We start from the raw sequence: 17,065 nt of genomic DNA on the forward strand, positions 1-17,065 counted from the left end.
TTTTGAAGCACGCCTAACGCGTAAAAAGCAGTCAATATCAGTATCAGGTTATAATTTATATCATTTTTTAAATATATTAGACCTAAATCTAATCTAATTTACTCTGAACATATTTATTGTAGGCATTTTCATAGAAGCATTAACTACTATTAATCAATTTAGCTTCATTGAATTTGCGGGCCCTATTTATGCAAACACGATTTCAATCAGCCAGAAATAGACCTGTCTAGACTAGATCTTACTGTATAGCCTAGCTACTAAAGGTTCAGTGAATTTAATTAATTTAGGCGCAGAAAACATATGTTAGGTAAGTTAGTACAACCTTAATAACTTAATAACATGTGTTCTCTGGATTCCCAGAAATATTAGGTTATTCCTACACAGAATCACGAGCATTACTGAATATTGGTTCTAGGTAGTAGAAGAAAAAACCTATCCATTTTTTCACAATCCACTAACGCTAACTTTCTATGGGCACTTATATGGAGGATGAAGGTAACGTATTGAAAAATAGAAAATAATATGAATAAATTACTCATGAAAACTATGAAAAATGGATTATATCGCGAGGTTTTCCCGAGGGGCTACAATATGGGGTTCTTCAAAAAAGGAGTGTACAGGTTTTTAAAGGGTCGGCAACGCGCGTGTAATATTTCCGGTGTTGCAGGCGTCCATAGGCTACGGTAACTGCTTACCATCAGGCGGGCCGTATGCTTGATTGCCACCGACGTGGTATAAAAAAATAAATATTGAATTTACCTATACTACATCCCGACGTTTCGAATCCTTTACAGCGGGATGTAGTATTATATTGAATTTATAAATTCAATATACGCGATATAATCCGTTTTTCATAGTTTTATTTCATGTGTAACTATCGCGGTAACCGAAGACAATATTATGAATAAATTACTAAGAACTATTAAGAAACTAAAAATATATATAATATAAGTACCTAATCCCCCGCGAGTTGTTAACCGCGGGCGTAAAGATGTCCATGACTTTTGCTGATTTGCCGTAGGATAGTCGCGGCAAGTTGTTGTACTCTGGGTTGGAAGGTCAGATGGCAGTCGTTTTCTTAAAAACTAATGCCTGCGCCAATTTTCGGGCTTAGTTGTCAAGCGGAACCCAGGCTCCCATGAGCCGTGGCAAAAAAAACCGGGACAACACGATGAAGATGGAAATGGATGGCTTTTTTGTGTAGGTTATAATTATTATACCTTTATCAATTCGAAAAACCGAAGATATTATCCGTCACTTAGCTTAAAGATACTATCTCTATCTCTAAATTCTCTAACTACAATAAAACTGCCGATTGAATTAAAAGCGCCATGCGGGCTACCACTACCACTAAATCAAAGGACGTTTCTTTTCCTTTTATTTAAATTTCCTTTTAAGCCTTTTACAACCTTAAATCCTCCAAACGAAACCGCATAGTCTATTGTTCTAACATGCATGTATAAAGAGACGTAGGCGACGCTGTTTTTCTACTGGAGTCCGCCATTTTGTGAAACGGTTCGGTAACTGTAAATATCAAGTGGGAAACTATTGATTTATGCCAATGCGGGCTACCGAGCGACTCAATAGACATGTTACAATAGTGATAAAGTGTAAGGTTGGGAATCGGTTGGTACTTATAATTAACTAAACACATTTTGCTTAATGAGAGTGAGACGCAATGCACATTGGACCAAGAAATTGGACAGGTCACATTTAATTACGAGTAGTTATATAGGCGATTGATTATTTGCTAATCTTTTTTTCAACAATCTCCATTTAACACATTCGACGCTGAGCTACGGTCGTAGCGCTACGTCGTAGCCGATAACATGAGTTTCCCGGTATGTAGCGGAAATGCTTCGTAAAGGCAAAACAACAACGTGTCGTGATTATCGCTGAATATTCACACGAACCCGCCGTGCTTTTTTTTCAAAATAGGTAAATTCAATGTTTTTCCTACTCATAATCACTAGCTCCTTCGTTCCTACTAGGAGGAAAAAACAGCGTTCCAAGTTTTATTTTTCCATTCCGTTACCATCTTTCAAACACTGTGGAACTGGTCGGTACAGGAACGTCTTAACGGCGGCGTAAGTGCTAGGTAATTTCGTCATTAGCCAACACTTTCCTAAATTATTCGGGGTGCTAAATTCAGGAAGTTGTATCAGTAACTCGACCTTTAAAGGTGAAGGGCCTTTCATTGCTATAGCCTGGAAAACCAATGTGTCAGTAAAAAAAGCCCGAAATTGAAATTTTGTATGGGATATCAAACCTTCGCGCCTAAATTTTTCAAATTTACCTACTACTGACAAAATTGGAAGGATTGGAGCCTTTTACGTCTAGGTAGGTATTTGATTGTATGTAAATAAAATTATTTTACACCACGCATGAAACAAAGAACCAGAAAATAATGAAGTATCGTAGACAGCAGTTATTTTTAGACACAATTTCTGTTTTAAAACCCGTATAAAACTATAAAGAGTAGATAATTTTATTAATATTATTATTTATTCTATATTAAAATCTTACATTACATCAGACAGAAAAGTGCCGTGAAACCCTATCGGGTTTGTATCGACACTGCATTCGTGGATACATTTTACATTTAAACATTGTTGTGGTACATAGGAAAAACAAAAATTATATAAAGTTAAAAATGAGATTACCTAATTACAATAAGAGTTATCGGCGGGTAAAACAAAATATCTCCCACTCAAGTACACAACCGGCCGTGCCGTGAATTCCTTATCGCTGGGCGATTGTGACGCCACATGCTAGTGTTTCATATAAATTTCATAGTAGCCATAGACATAGTATTGTAGTTATAGACATGAAACCGAGCGACCAGGGGTAAGAGAAAGACATATTCATGTATTGACAGGTTAATGTATGGCAGCATAATCCTTTTTCTCTTTTACTCTTATGAATTTCGGTATTTCGGTATCGCCTCCTACCTATGCTGCCATAACCAGACCATGAAAAAAACCTGGTCGGTGAAAAGGACAAAGCATGGCACTATTTTCTCTTTCCTCTTATAGGAATCGCAATAAGACTATCTTTCTCTATCAAAGAGTGTCAGGCCCTTGATAGTAGCAAAATCGTTTTGACAGTTCGAAAAAGAAACTGATTTGACTAGTAGTCAAATACCCTATAGTAATGAAGAGATTAGTCTCTGGCCCAATTCCAAGCATTAATGTTGTCTCTAGTCATTAATTATGGCTGAACAAGGCTTTCAGCGAGGTGGGTCATTGTGTGTGGACATGTGTACGATTAATTAGCTATTAGTGCATGGAACTACTATTCGTGGTTCTGTAAGTACGATTGGAATTAAGGTCTATTAATTGCAGGTTCCGTCGATACAAGCTACCAGCGTAGTAAAAATAGTTGTATTAAAAGAGAATATTGTGTATTTCTGTGTGAAAATGCCTTCACAATCATCCCGCTGACAGAAAGACGGATAGCGAAGTTAGTAATCGGACCCCGTTGGCACCCTTTGGGTAGGTACCTGTGAAAACCCTGCTTTGACCACAAAGTTCGTCGGGTCAATTTATACGTTAATTTTCACGCTAAGTGACCCGTTTTCATTGCGCTTTAAAACTTTTTTCCAGTTTCAATTAGGCGACTGACCTAAAAGTAAAAGTACCGACCGCGACTCTTTACATTCACTCATACGTATTTTTCTTGTAATGAGTGCTTGTGTCCAGCTATTCTGCTCCTAAGTTCCTAATAAGTTAGTATAATATTAAAATCCTGCTTATCTCTAACAAATAGCGTTTCTCATGGCAGAACGCTCGCTCTGAGTAATGGGAACGAGAGCCAATAACCAAACCAGCCGTGCCATTTCACTGACGTATGAGGGTAACAAATTCCGAGCTTAAGTGGACTTAAGCTATGAAGCCTAACGTCTGTTCAATATCTTTGTCATATTTAAGTGTCTGTCCGTTGTGCTTAAAGATTAGTTCGCCTTTACATTAAGTACCTATAGCTAAAAGTAATTCAATGTGTGTGTAATGTTCAGTCGGTGACAATAGTAATGGGTGAGAATACTGGTCAAGCTTTCTCTAATAGCTTAACAAAAAGAAAATACATTGTCTCTCTACTTATTATTACCTATGTAAAAGAATGCAGATATATATACTTTTGGGATGTTGTTCTATCCGCTGCTACGAGTGTAGGTATTGGTGCTGACTAATCAATTCGATAATAATATTATTTATTTTCACATGGGTTTGCCGATTAGGTAAGGTACCCTCAGGTACTTAATGTGTTCACACTTTTCCAGTTTTACTTCACGTAAATAGCATTTCCATGTTTATATTGTTGTGAACACTGCAATGCCCATACCAATATCATTGACTCACAAAACCTGTTATCTTGTGTAAATCGTCAATCCTACCCCCAAGCGACACTGTCACCCGTCGCTTTGTCGCTTCCCGGAAAGCTGAGTTGTCAATCGACTACCTGCTGTAATCTGTTAGCTGTCACCGTGACAGATTGACGATACGGACCCTACAAGCTATAATGGGCCTTAATCCTTCTTGTTAAAGTTCGTGGCGTTTAAGTGAACTATCTAGAGGTCCCATCGTGTGGACGTAGTTTATAATCCTACCCTTGTTCTTTTCGCGACAGTTTTGGTGTTTAAGACGATTTAGGGGATTAAAATTGACAACGTATGCTCACGGGTTAGTCTTTTGTTAAAAATATATGGACTGTGCACTGTACTTAAATATTGAAGTAGATTAGCTGGATTAAATTATGAAACTATTAGGTACTGATTCTATGAATAAGTTAAGACAATGCGGGTAAAGGAAACGAACTGAGCACCGGATGAGTTCTAAATCACACATACCAATCCATTTGTGCTTTATGACTGACGGACTGGTGCTTAGTACTTATTTTCTACTTTAACCCGTGTTTATTGAATAGGTAATAAGTTCGACCTTTCACGCTTTCATTTCAAGGTTTGTGTAAAACACTTATTCAAACTTTCACGATTTTTACTCATTATTTTTTAAGCAGAACGGGACTTAATTATACGAGGTTAAGTCCCGTTCTGCTAAATAATAAGGTTTATGTACTTATACAGTATTTTATTTATTTAACCTTTAATAAAATAAATATAAACACTTATTCCAACATTCCAACGACCAGCGAGTTAGCCCTAATCTACCATCGCTTCCCAAAAATACCCCCATCCCAATAAAACCAGCAATTACTAGCTGTTTAAGCAGCCACCAATCAAAATTAACTAAATATAACTAACTGGTCCCCGGAACTAATAAACCGGAGTTAGTTTAATTGTTACCACGTTTACTTTTAACCAGGGTTTTAACAAACAGTTAAGCTGGATTACGAAACATCTGCCAGTAAATATACATAATGGGGTATTGACTATTTGCCTGTTTGCGCCTATGCCATGTTAGTTTTTTCACTTATTAGGCAAGAAATTGCAAATTAAATAGCCATTACATTTTATTTATTTATTTTATCACTCTTGCATATTCGAGACATAGAGAGGCAGGCCCTCTGATATCCTAAGCTTAATTAATTAGGAGTTTTGATTCTTAATCCATTTGTATATTGTTGGCCATCTGCCATCTAATAACTTTCCTTTTACCCGTATAACCTCGACAAACCCAACAGATTGGTCAGAGACCCTATAGTGACTAATGCTCTATATAGCCGCTATGGGTGACAGTACGTCATTGCGAAACACACCGTATAGGGCCACGCGCGTGTCCTATCCTTATTCGTTTGAGTAGGGGAACCAGGCTATCGGACAGTGAATCGTTGTTTATCGACTTTTAACCTTTTGAACGCCATGAGCCACTAAATAGGTCGTGTGATGTCGTGCCTGCCACGTCAGCGACCACTAAAGTGGTCATGGCGGACGCTGTCAAAGCAATTGCCCTGCTGACAGAGAAGGTTTATATTCGTTATTCACTAGTCGAGATATTGGCGTGTAGACCACGTCTTGACGCTTGAGGAAAAGCGTTCAAAGGGTTACTTTACTTGCGAATGTCCTCAGGAATTCTGTGATATGCCTGTAAATACTAATACAGAGGTTAAGGCTCTAAACAGCCGCCATGGGTGACAGTATGTTAGAGTTGCGAAAGATACCGCATATAGCCATTTACTTTTTATTTCTCAGTTTACTCGTAATGTTAGTGTTTAAATATCGACTTGTAAGACATCATTACATGGCCACATGAACTTGTAAAAAATGTCGGCTTCGAGTGACGAGGTTTTGAAATTGATCTGACGTGTCCCAGTGTCTCCACAAAGTGACGGCTACATCGTGTAGGTACATGCTACTTTTCGATCTATGTTATGAAGAAAACTTTAGATGCGTGATTTTAATCTAATGAAGCCACAATTGTTATTAATGTAGGTAATGTCGGATCCTATATTTGTATGGAAGATTGAAATATGAAATTAATTTTTGATATGAAAAACAATAGTTATTTGTTATACAAGGGTGCAAAGTTGTATTTTACCCGCGAGTGTTTCAACACACGAGAAGTAAAATACATTTGCACCCGTGTGTAACACAAAACTTTTCCCCTCACTATAGCGAGGAAAGTGCAACATCCACAGGCGTTAGTCCATCTTCATCACTGGAATCACTAATTTTTTTACGATATTATAACAGAAAACACTATAAATTCTGATTTTTACGTGAGTCGGTGAGAAGAACAGTAAAAATTTTGTTGACAATGTTGACATTTCTGTTCTGACGTATGAAATGTCAACGATGCGTTTTGAAATTGCATCGACTCAACTTGTGCGTTCAGAATTATATTTAACATCATTATAAAAAATCTAACGTTTCTTATGGAATTTTAAGGTTTATGACTTAAAATTATTAAATAAAGTTAAATTTGGTATTTTTTATTAGATTTTCAAACCATTTATTTAATGATAATTAATATCGAACGAACCATTATTATGAGCGTGTTACGTTTTGTTATCTGTCAAGCTACTTAAACACGCTCCATCCAAGGTCAAATTACTTTCCCCACTAGTGGATAAAATGCGTTTTTCCCCGCTTGTTTTAAAGGATAATAGACGGCTTTCCGAGCTAGTGAGGGGAAAAGATTTATGCTACATGTTTCTTTAAATACAAACGAACTTTTATTTCATGCCACCTTACTAACTTTCTACGCATTTCACTGCACGTCCCTAAAGCTAACCCCATGTTTGGGAATTTCAGTAGTCTTTCTAAGCAAATATTACTGGTCACCCTAGTGTAAGCGGCGTGCGCGGCGCGCGCGCAACTGGTCCAAGGCTAGCGCACATTGTACGCCAAATTACCCTTAACTCGATAACTGTAGTGGCTATAAACAAACACATGCTAGCCTAACCTAACTTAACAACTTATTGTGGTTTTTGATCTTATTTTGATCAGACCTCAAAGATGGCTCATGCTGATTGGTGCATGCGAAATCAAGTAAAAGTCGTATACGTCAGATGCACGCCAATCACCTAGACGATAGTCAAGGCGGTATCAAAACCAGTCCAAAATCGTAACATGATGTTAAATCTGAATTGGGCTCCTGGTGCAGGCATAGAGAAGCACAGATAGAGGGTATCGTGTTTCTTCGTCCTGTCTGTCCATCACGGAATGGCAGAGCCCTACCAAGGTTTCCTCGAGCTTCAACCTATCCCCTCCATTCACCACTCGTCAGTGTTGCCAGTATTATAATTTAAGTTTCCCAATCCCATTTGATGTGACCTAAATAACATTAATAATATGTTGCCATGTATAAAAGATATATTCGTTTAATATTTTTAGGCAACGACTTTCCAAAATCATGACAAGGGTTAATTTGTTTTTAGTGTAATTTTTGATATTGTTGACAATTAATTAACACTCATATTGATCATGATTAAAATATTTTAAAGTAAATTCCGATTGAATTAAGAGAAAAATACGGGCTACGGCTATGTTTTTATAACGTAGTTACGCATATCTCACTCTTATTAAGTTTCTATATTATCGATTTCTTTATATTAAATGCTCATTTTCCCAAAAGATATTTTTGTTAGATTATTTACATAACATAAGCATATTTTAGGGTTGTGTGTTTATGTCTACTTACGTCTTTTTATTTTAGGTAATTTTAGCTAATAGAACACGTTAATATATTATTATTATATCTACTAGGCCCACTTTTCCCTGAATCCAAAGATCATCATTATTAAGTGTTATGGCAGGCATATCGACGAAGTCATAAAAAAATATGCACCCATATTACGTAACGCATCTACCTAATCTCAGTAATTAATCTTAAGTGTGGCCTGGGTTGTAATTCTTATCGCTCAATCCTTAGCTAAATTAGACTAAGCCTGATATATGATATTGATAACCCACCAGTTTTATAGATTTCGAGTCCCACATAAATTGGTTCAGCTTAGAAGCGTTACATGGAGCGATGACAACAAGTGTTGGTGCCATTCCATTTGTTTTTACACGACTGCCCAAAAAAAGGAGTGTATTGTTTTCAGGGTTCATGTTTGTATGTGAGTTTCTTTATTCCACCATAACTTCTAAATGCCTTAACCGATTTAGATGTATGATATATCATTAGAATCCTTACGTCATCCCGGGTGACATAGGCTGTATGACGTCGTAATAAAATCAACATGGCGGACGTAATACACAATAACGCGCGACATTTGAAAAAAAAAAATCTTGCAATTTTATCGAGTGGGGTATCAAAATGAAGAGCTTTGAGAGACCATTAAAATTCCGCAGTCGTGTTTTTAACAACCAATATATCATGTATATTATAATATATTATGTATCGAGAATAAATAATTCATTCTTACAAATATTATTATGTTATACAGTCTATGAAATCTTAAATCTATGAATACAAATAATTACATCAGGTAACTATTAGTCAACCCCGTACGTTATCGCTCCCGGTGCAAAAGTGCCCATAATGCTCACGGCATTACCCCGCTGGATGGCTATGGACAGCCTCTGCACCAGGAACGATTCGGAGCGGGGGTCCTCTCCCTTTTGTCTAAGTCGACGGCCTATGTCACGCACAAATTGTATTATGTATTGATTGATTGATTGATATAGCTTGTCGGAGGATCATGTGAATATTCCATTTTTCACCAGTAGATTTAGCAAATCTTGCAGCAACTCGTGTGGAATTCATACATTAAGCGCGACTTTGACATATGTACTTTCAAATATTTTAAAATCAACAAACACTCAATAAAAGTGCCTAGGTAGATTCATTGTGACGTTATCGTCTTTATTCCCCATACAGCCCATACTAAGTAATTTCATAGTAAAAACTTAAGTCGTTTTGACGTTCATAAAGAGTGATTGGACTATTTAATAACCCCTAACCCTAACCTGTCGTGTCTCAAAGATTTGAGGAAATTAGCTTTTCTCCACCTCCTACAGAACAATTATAGGTACAACTTTAGATTTGAAGAGTAGAGAGGATAACACAAGGTTGAAGGTTCGCGGAGAAGGCCCAAGGTCAGCGAGCAACGGGCCAAATCGCAGGGGGGTGGTGTCGAGCGATGGGGAGCGGTAGTGGGCTTTTCTTTCTATTTACATTGGGTACCCTTTCCTTTGGTGTACCCCGACCCAAATCTTGAGGTCACGATTCACTGGTTCTCTCTAGACTTCGACTCTTCAACTCGCACAACAACCACCTAGCCTGTGGTTTCCTCGCGAGCTCCACTCCCGCACACACGGGTATACAGTTACCGTATGTGACACCGGATTTTTAAGCGTGTTACATACTTACATGTATCGCGCCTTTATTGAGGTAACCAAATACTATCAATTTTGAGGTTATGAGAGCTTCGGCCATAACGCGAGTTATGTTACGGAGTAAAATTCGATATTTATATTTGTAGGGGAACATTTTTTCTTGAGTCAAAGACAATCGTCAAAGTATTTTTTAATTTGTTTCTCATTTCTTATTTCCATTGCCAGTTTTTATGGTGGTATCAAATCAAATCTCTATATTATTTGTCTACTTTGACATTACAGTCATTACAATAGAACATGTACGAGTACGAACACAATTGAAATAAAATACTTTTAAAACTCATAATATACGTCCGAATAATGTTAAGTAAATAAATTTACTAATGTAGAATCGTAAATACATAGTTACATCAATACGTATTTAAATATCGGATTCTTAGACTACAACTAAAACCAGGCTACATCAATAAAAACTTATCAGCCAGATGACATTTATGTTCATAAAACACATACATACATATTATTAAGTCACCTATGGCATCTACGCTTAAATCATAGCACGCTGATTCAATATTCATAGATCTCAATCAAACCCACAGTTACAACATGTCCTCAATAGCAATCTAAACTATGTCAACACATACTTACATGGCGCCAAATCAAAACAATCAGGACACCCACATCGATTCTATACTAACAATCAGACCTAAGCTGAAACAAAAACATATCGAATTTCGACCTTATGTTGTTGGCATTCTACAACGTCGCAGAAGCACCAGTTTGTGTGATCTCGAGATACGTGACAATTAAGTGTATTCCAAGATCACGCCTATGCTGGTAGCTGAGGCCAAGGCTACTAGCTCGGCAGGGGAATATCGGACCACGCACATTCGAATTTGGAATTGACATCCCCGTTTAAAACAAAAGAGATCAGAATCTGAACTGACAGCATTCTAATTTGAATTCTATATATCACTCTTTAGGCTGAAACTTGCTTGTATTCAGTAAAGGTTTTTGATGCATTTTAGGAGCCCTTGTTGCATTCCAACAGATCGCTTGCTACCTAGTAGGTACCTAATGCGATTGACTCCCTCGCATTGCATTCACAAAGATTATTTATTTATTTATTTATTTATTTATTTATTTAAAACATCGTCACAGGAGACAGGACCAGTATATAGCTTTGGCCCCTAATTACAAATAGTTGATATGAATGTTAGGTTCAAGATATGGCATGCAGTCGAGATCTGTAGTGGAAGTAATCAGCGATAATTTCTGTTGGGCAAACATCTCAATGCACCCGTGTTGAGATGTCCGCATGTCTTTAATGAGTTAATTCGTATTATTATAATGACATTGATTACGAAAGGACTTTTAGTTAAAATAATCTGTTTATTTTTTTAAAGGCGATATTAAGTTTTTGTTCATATTCGTATACGTTTTTAGGGTTCCGTAGCTGCGCAGCCAAAATAGCAAAAACGAACACTATTAGTGCCGCGTAGGTACGACCTTTTGCTTGTATGAATTGTATGGCTTTTTCATGTCGTATGAAGGTACGGAACCCTCCATTATGGGTGGCCTGGCACACACGGCCGGTTTTTTAATATCCATGAGTACTCGATGCTTAAAGTTGTGAGCTCTATTTCTCCATTCCTTTCATACTGGGTACCTGCTTGTTAAACAACTAAGTAGACTTAATTATTACCTTTACCAAAAGTCTAAGAAAAATGTTGTTTAATTTGATATGCTAATACACTACTTACTGTATTTATTTGATGTATTAGGTAATTTAAGTACCTATACCTACTTACCAATTATTATTTATTAGGAAGTACTCTAGTTCAAGTCCAAAGCTCTATTTACTCGTAAGTTTAGTGCCTTTTATAGCCACTTACCGCCAAACTAAACATGAAATTCTCATTTAGGCTACAATAATGCCAAAAATAGATGCCAAAAAAACGAGCCGATCTAATTTGGTCCGCTTACTATCATAATACAAACAAACAACTTGAAATTAATTGCCAATGACCGTCGTAAAGATAAAAAACCTTGACATAACATTCCGTTTAGCATACGAGTTTTATGATTAACAAGATTTATGAATGCAGATATTCATGTGAATATTGTAGTAAAGGAAAACGGAATGGATAAATTAAATTACTCGTATTTAACGAGTTAAAGGCACGGTATAATTTTATTTATTTGTTTAATAATTTATGTTTTGTATAATTGGTTTGTTTAAGAGTCTACGGCAAGCTCGGCTGAATTTCACCTTCCCATACAAACGGAGTTCCGTTCTCATTTTAAAACTACGTGTTCGATTGTAATAGAACTTAGCACATAGGTACAATGATATGAGGTATATCTAGGTCTGAAATTAGTTTATATAGCTCTAGTATATAAAACAATCGAAATAGAACAAAAACAAGTTTTGTATGAAAAACAAATTCGCTGTATTTTTTTTACTATGGTATCTGAAGCTACATAAACTAATTCAGACCTAGATATACCTTATCCTATTGTAAGTACTAAGTTTCAGACCAATCTAGCTAGTCGTTTTAAAATGAGAGCGTAACTACGTTAGTATGGAGGAGCGAGCTTGCCGGGGACTGCGGTGACTGCGCCTGCGGTGCGCTGGAGCATTCGTTTTTAGGGTTCCGTACCCAAAGGGTAAAAACGGTATTGCTAAGACTCCTCGGTCCGTCTCTCTGTCTGTCACCAGGGTGCATATCTCATGAACCGTGATAGCTAGACAGTTGAAATTTTCACAGATGATGTATCTCTGTTGCCGCTATAACAACAAATACTAAAAGGTACGGAACCCTCGGTGGTGGTTTTTTAAAGATGGCAAACAAGCATGCTGCCCACCATGCATAATATGGATGCTTGTAGCTACTGTTGCCAACTGTGTAAAGGGCTATGATGATTAGTCTTGTTGATGGGACGAAATATTAAAAAAAAGACTATGTAGTTGTATTGTAAAAAATGGTCTTCTGTTGAAAGTCAGAAGTGAGAATTTATTAACAGTTGCTGTAATAACTTAAAAATTGGCATGAAAAGAAAAGAAATACATATACCATCTTGAAATTGCATTATGTTGGGATATTTTGTCAAAAGTCTGGTCTAAAATAACCGTGAAGTACCTAACCTTGTAAATATGAGTAGCAGATATAATGGCATTTGGATTGACAGCGTAACTGCATTTTAATGCAAATGGACTTGTTAGTATGGCCATCCTTGATATTTATACCTTCATATCATGTTAAAACAATAAATTAGTTCTGCAAGTAGCTACAATACAATACAATACAAAATAATATTTTGAAATTCTTTAGGCTACCAAGTATATCTCTAGAAGTATGGCCATGTATACCTGCCTACATACCTGTTAAGTATTTATGTACATATACATACGTATACTATTTTGAGTGGGGTAAGCGTAAAAACCTGCTAATTACAAACCTGTCGCTTACAAAGAGTGTGTTTGTAAAAGTAGATTAAAAGAAAACTAGCTTGAATCTTCGTTGAGAAACAGAAAGCATGGATCATTCTATAATTTAAAGAAATTTATCTGTTAGCCTAAAATCTGCATTTTTAAGTGTCCACGACGTGCACTATAAACAGCCTCCGCCAGCAGGAGTCGCGATAGTAATCGATACCGGCGCGATGCTAACGACTTCACGATGATCGTTTATTTTTGTGCGCCCACGCCTGGTAGCGATGGGTCCGATTGCGTTGGATTCACACCTACGGATACGTGGAGGGTTAGGGCCACCCTACACTAGCGTCTCCCATCGGCGTCGAGTCAACTCTATTGCGGCTGCTCGACGCAACGTTGGCGCAACTGCGCGGCGGCGCCATTTTCCATAGGGCTGACTGGACACCGATGCTCAAAAGACCGCTGCGATTACGTATACTTCAGCGTCTTCAGCTCGTTCGCGGTGCGCGTAGCGCGGCCGCTGCTGGAAACCATCGCAAGCGTGGATTTATGGCCAAAGGGTGAGGTATTTCGGCGGTTGCGTGGAAATATCCATATTACTCCAGAACAGATGCCACTTACTCCACAAAAGGCAGACAATAATTGAGGGGTCGCCAAAATTATTTTTTAACTTTTCTTCTTCTTCTTCTTTGTCGTCACACACTTGTCAGAGCGGTCGTGATCGTCATATCAGGGCCGGTGGCAAGCTTCACAATCCGTCGCCATTCTTCTCATACTGTAGCCCGTCTTGTACATCCTTACTTGCCGGATAATAAAGGAAAGGATATTTAATTTGATTTACTATTACAGTGTGTTAGCGAGACAGCGCTATTCAGCGGCGTGCGGATTTGCATCCAATGTGAAAACCCCCTTAGGAATGCGATTTTGGTTTCTTGCGTAGATTAGCTGGGTTGCACATTTGTTGACGCGGATGTATGACGAAATGTGTAGGTGTACCTAAGCATTAAGCTAAGCCAGCCGTTTGCTAATTTCTACACATATGTTCGTATAGGTCCCTAAGTATTGGTAGCCTATTATTACGTATAAGGCGTTTAAGTTCTTTATTACAACAATGTGTCAAAATAGAAAGATTAGAAATAATATATACACACAATTCGCTAAGAAATACCACAAGACCTATTACAATCGCTCTTTCACCTTTTAAAAGCTCAGCTATTTAATTAAAGTATTGGAAGAAAGCGTCTGACACCCTTATTTAATCAACCTGTCTCTCAAACTGTTGCCTCCCTAGCTACATATCTACCGATCTGTCTACCACTCTTCCATTTACAGAACGACGTATCCGTCTTGAGTTCTCCTGCATTTTACGACTTTTTGTAATTAATTTAAACCTCTGTTCTAGAACATTTTATAAAGGCTGGATTTAATTAAAGCGTCAACTTTTTCGAGCGAACGGTTGAATTTAATTACTGGAGTTATTGAGCATACTCTGATTGGTCAGACATACCTAAATCCGTCTATTGGTAAACTAAATACCTTATATGTCTATAAATTTTTATTATTATGTCTTTCAATCAAAGCTGTTAAACTATCATACGGATTAAAGTATCTTCTCTACATCGTATCACAAATTTATTCCTTATTTTATATCTAACCCTCGGTCTTAGCTTTGCGGCAATTAAATTCAAATAAGCCTGCACAGGCGTCCCTATTAGTAACTTCATTAAATTTTATCATGTGTTTATCATAAAATAACAAATTAGCGATCAGCGACCGCGAGTGAACGTCCGATTCATTGCATGCAAATTCACACCTCAACGACAAAGTCAATCCAGTCTAGTATAAAGTCAAGCCTACACGGGCGCCACCGGGGCTATTTAAATGACCGACGAGTCGGTTACAAGATTTTTTTAAATTATTTATATGGCAACAACTTTGCCTGTCAAATAATCTCTATCTGTTATCTCTCTAACTCTGCCACCTGAACCTGCTCAGACTCTGCTGCTCTATCTTATAACTCTGCCATTTCATGTGATGTTGAATAAAAATGTTCTATGTCTATGTCTAATCTGTTAGTATTGTCCGTCATTTAATTTCATAGTAATTATATTGCCAGGTAAGACTTTGTTTAGAACTTACAGCAATTTTTTAGGGTTCCGTACCTCAAAGTGGAGGTATGGAGTTGAAATTAAAACCATAATACTCAGGTCTACAGCCCTTAGAAGCTGTAAAAAAAACACTCTCAAGAGTCTCAAGGGAATCAAAATCTATAGGGTACTTCCCGTTGACCTAAAACTATGAAAATTGGCAAGTAATATCGTCTTACACTACAAGTACAGGAACTAAACTGAAAACTATAAATTTGTAAGAAAAAAAAATTAAATTCCGAAAGTTAGAGTCCGACTCGCACTTGCCCGGTTTTTTGTGAAAAGACTCGCTGGCCCCACACACCTAGCAACCTACATACATACCTAGTAGACCTAATAGTCCTAATAGTACTCATGTAAAACGGCCTTACAATCGAATTAATTGCTCGTCAATCGGTACTAGCTAACGAACGCTATCGGCCTGACCATCGCAGACGGGGGCGGCTAGCTTATGTAGCTACTCGTATGTGTGCTTTGTACATATCCATCTGTGCATGGCGAATTGAAGCCTGTCTTTAGATGTTTTCATAAAATTGTCTACGGTAACAGTGAACTGCCTACTTGTGTAGACCAGCCTTACAATCGAGTCGATTGCTCGCCAATCGATACTCATACTCGGCTATCGAACGCTATCGGCCTGACTATCGCAGATGGCGGCGGCTAAATTAAGGAGCTACTCGTATAGTATGTTTGTAAGTACACCCGTCCGTGTATGGTAAATTGAAGTCTTGTCTTTAGATAGTTTTATATGTAGAATTGTCTACCGTGTGTCCCGTATCAAAATTTCGCAAAATTTCTGGAGATTTAGGTTTAGGAGATTCTTATCCAGAGGGATTTTATTAGGAAAATTAGAATCACACACAATTATAATGTAGAAAAACTAACAGACGAAAGATATGTGCTTGTACGGTGCAGACTTATAGAATACTCTAGTCTAGATGCCGGTGTCATTGACTAATAGGTACGACCTATGGGTTTAAAATTTTAATGGTGAATCGTAGGTATATTGGCAAAGTTTAACATCGGTGCGACTAAGTACGATGTAGATGTACGATAAGATAGACATGCAAGATTTGATTAAATGTTTTATTTAAATTTGTTACTTAGTTATACGTCCAATGTCAGCGTGTATAAAGCCTTCGTCAGAGGATCATTCAAAGGATCCGACCGGTCTTGCTTTGCGCTTATTCATTATTCCCTGTGATATTATATTAACCAAGGTTCCACCTTGTCCGTTCTTATTGCATTTGCACATGTAAGTATTTATATAGTTTTTTAAATTAATCAATTTATTTTTCTGTCTCGGTTTTACCAATAAAACTCTATCGAATATCGCCGCATGACGCAGAATGTCTCGTAAATAACATAGGCCATTATAATATTGAAATTTTATACATACATTTGCTATTCATTCTCGTTTACATATTTATCACTTGGAGATATGGCAAATAATAACTGTTCACCTACGGCTATGAAAAATTATGGAGCGACCTTTGGGTATAAGTATGAGCGGTTTATAAAATATAAATATCCATTTTATCGGTATAGTCAATCGGTTTTAGGGTTAGGTTTTATAGGGACGATAGGTCTTAAATAACGATGATTATTGGGTTAGAATTAGTATCTATGTGCTTGATACCTGTGGAGTTTACACATTCGCATTGATTAAGTTTCTACACAAGTAAATCAAGCTGTACACTTACTTAATAAACTTTTATACCAAACAAAATGTTGTTA

This window comes from Cydia strobilella, chromosome 11, assembly GCF_947568885.1.
Source record: "Cydia strobilella chromosome 11, ilCydStro3.1, whole genome shotgun sequence".
NCBI lineage: Eukaryota > Metazoa > Arthropoda > Insecta > Lepidoptera > Tortricidae > Cydia > Cydia strobilella.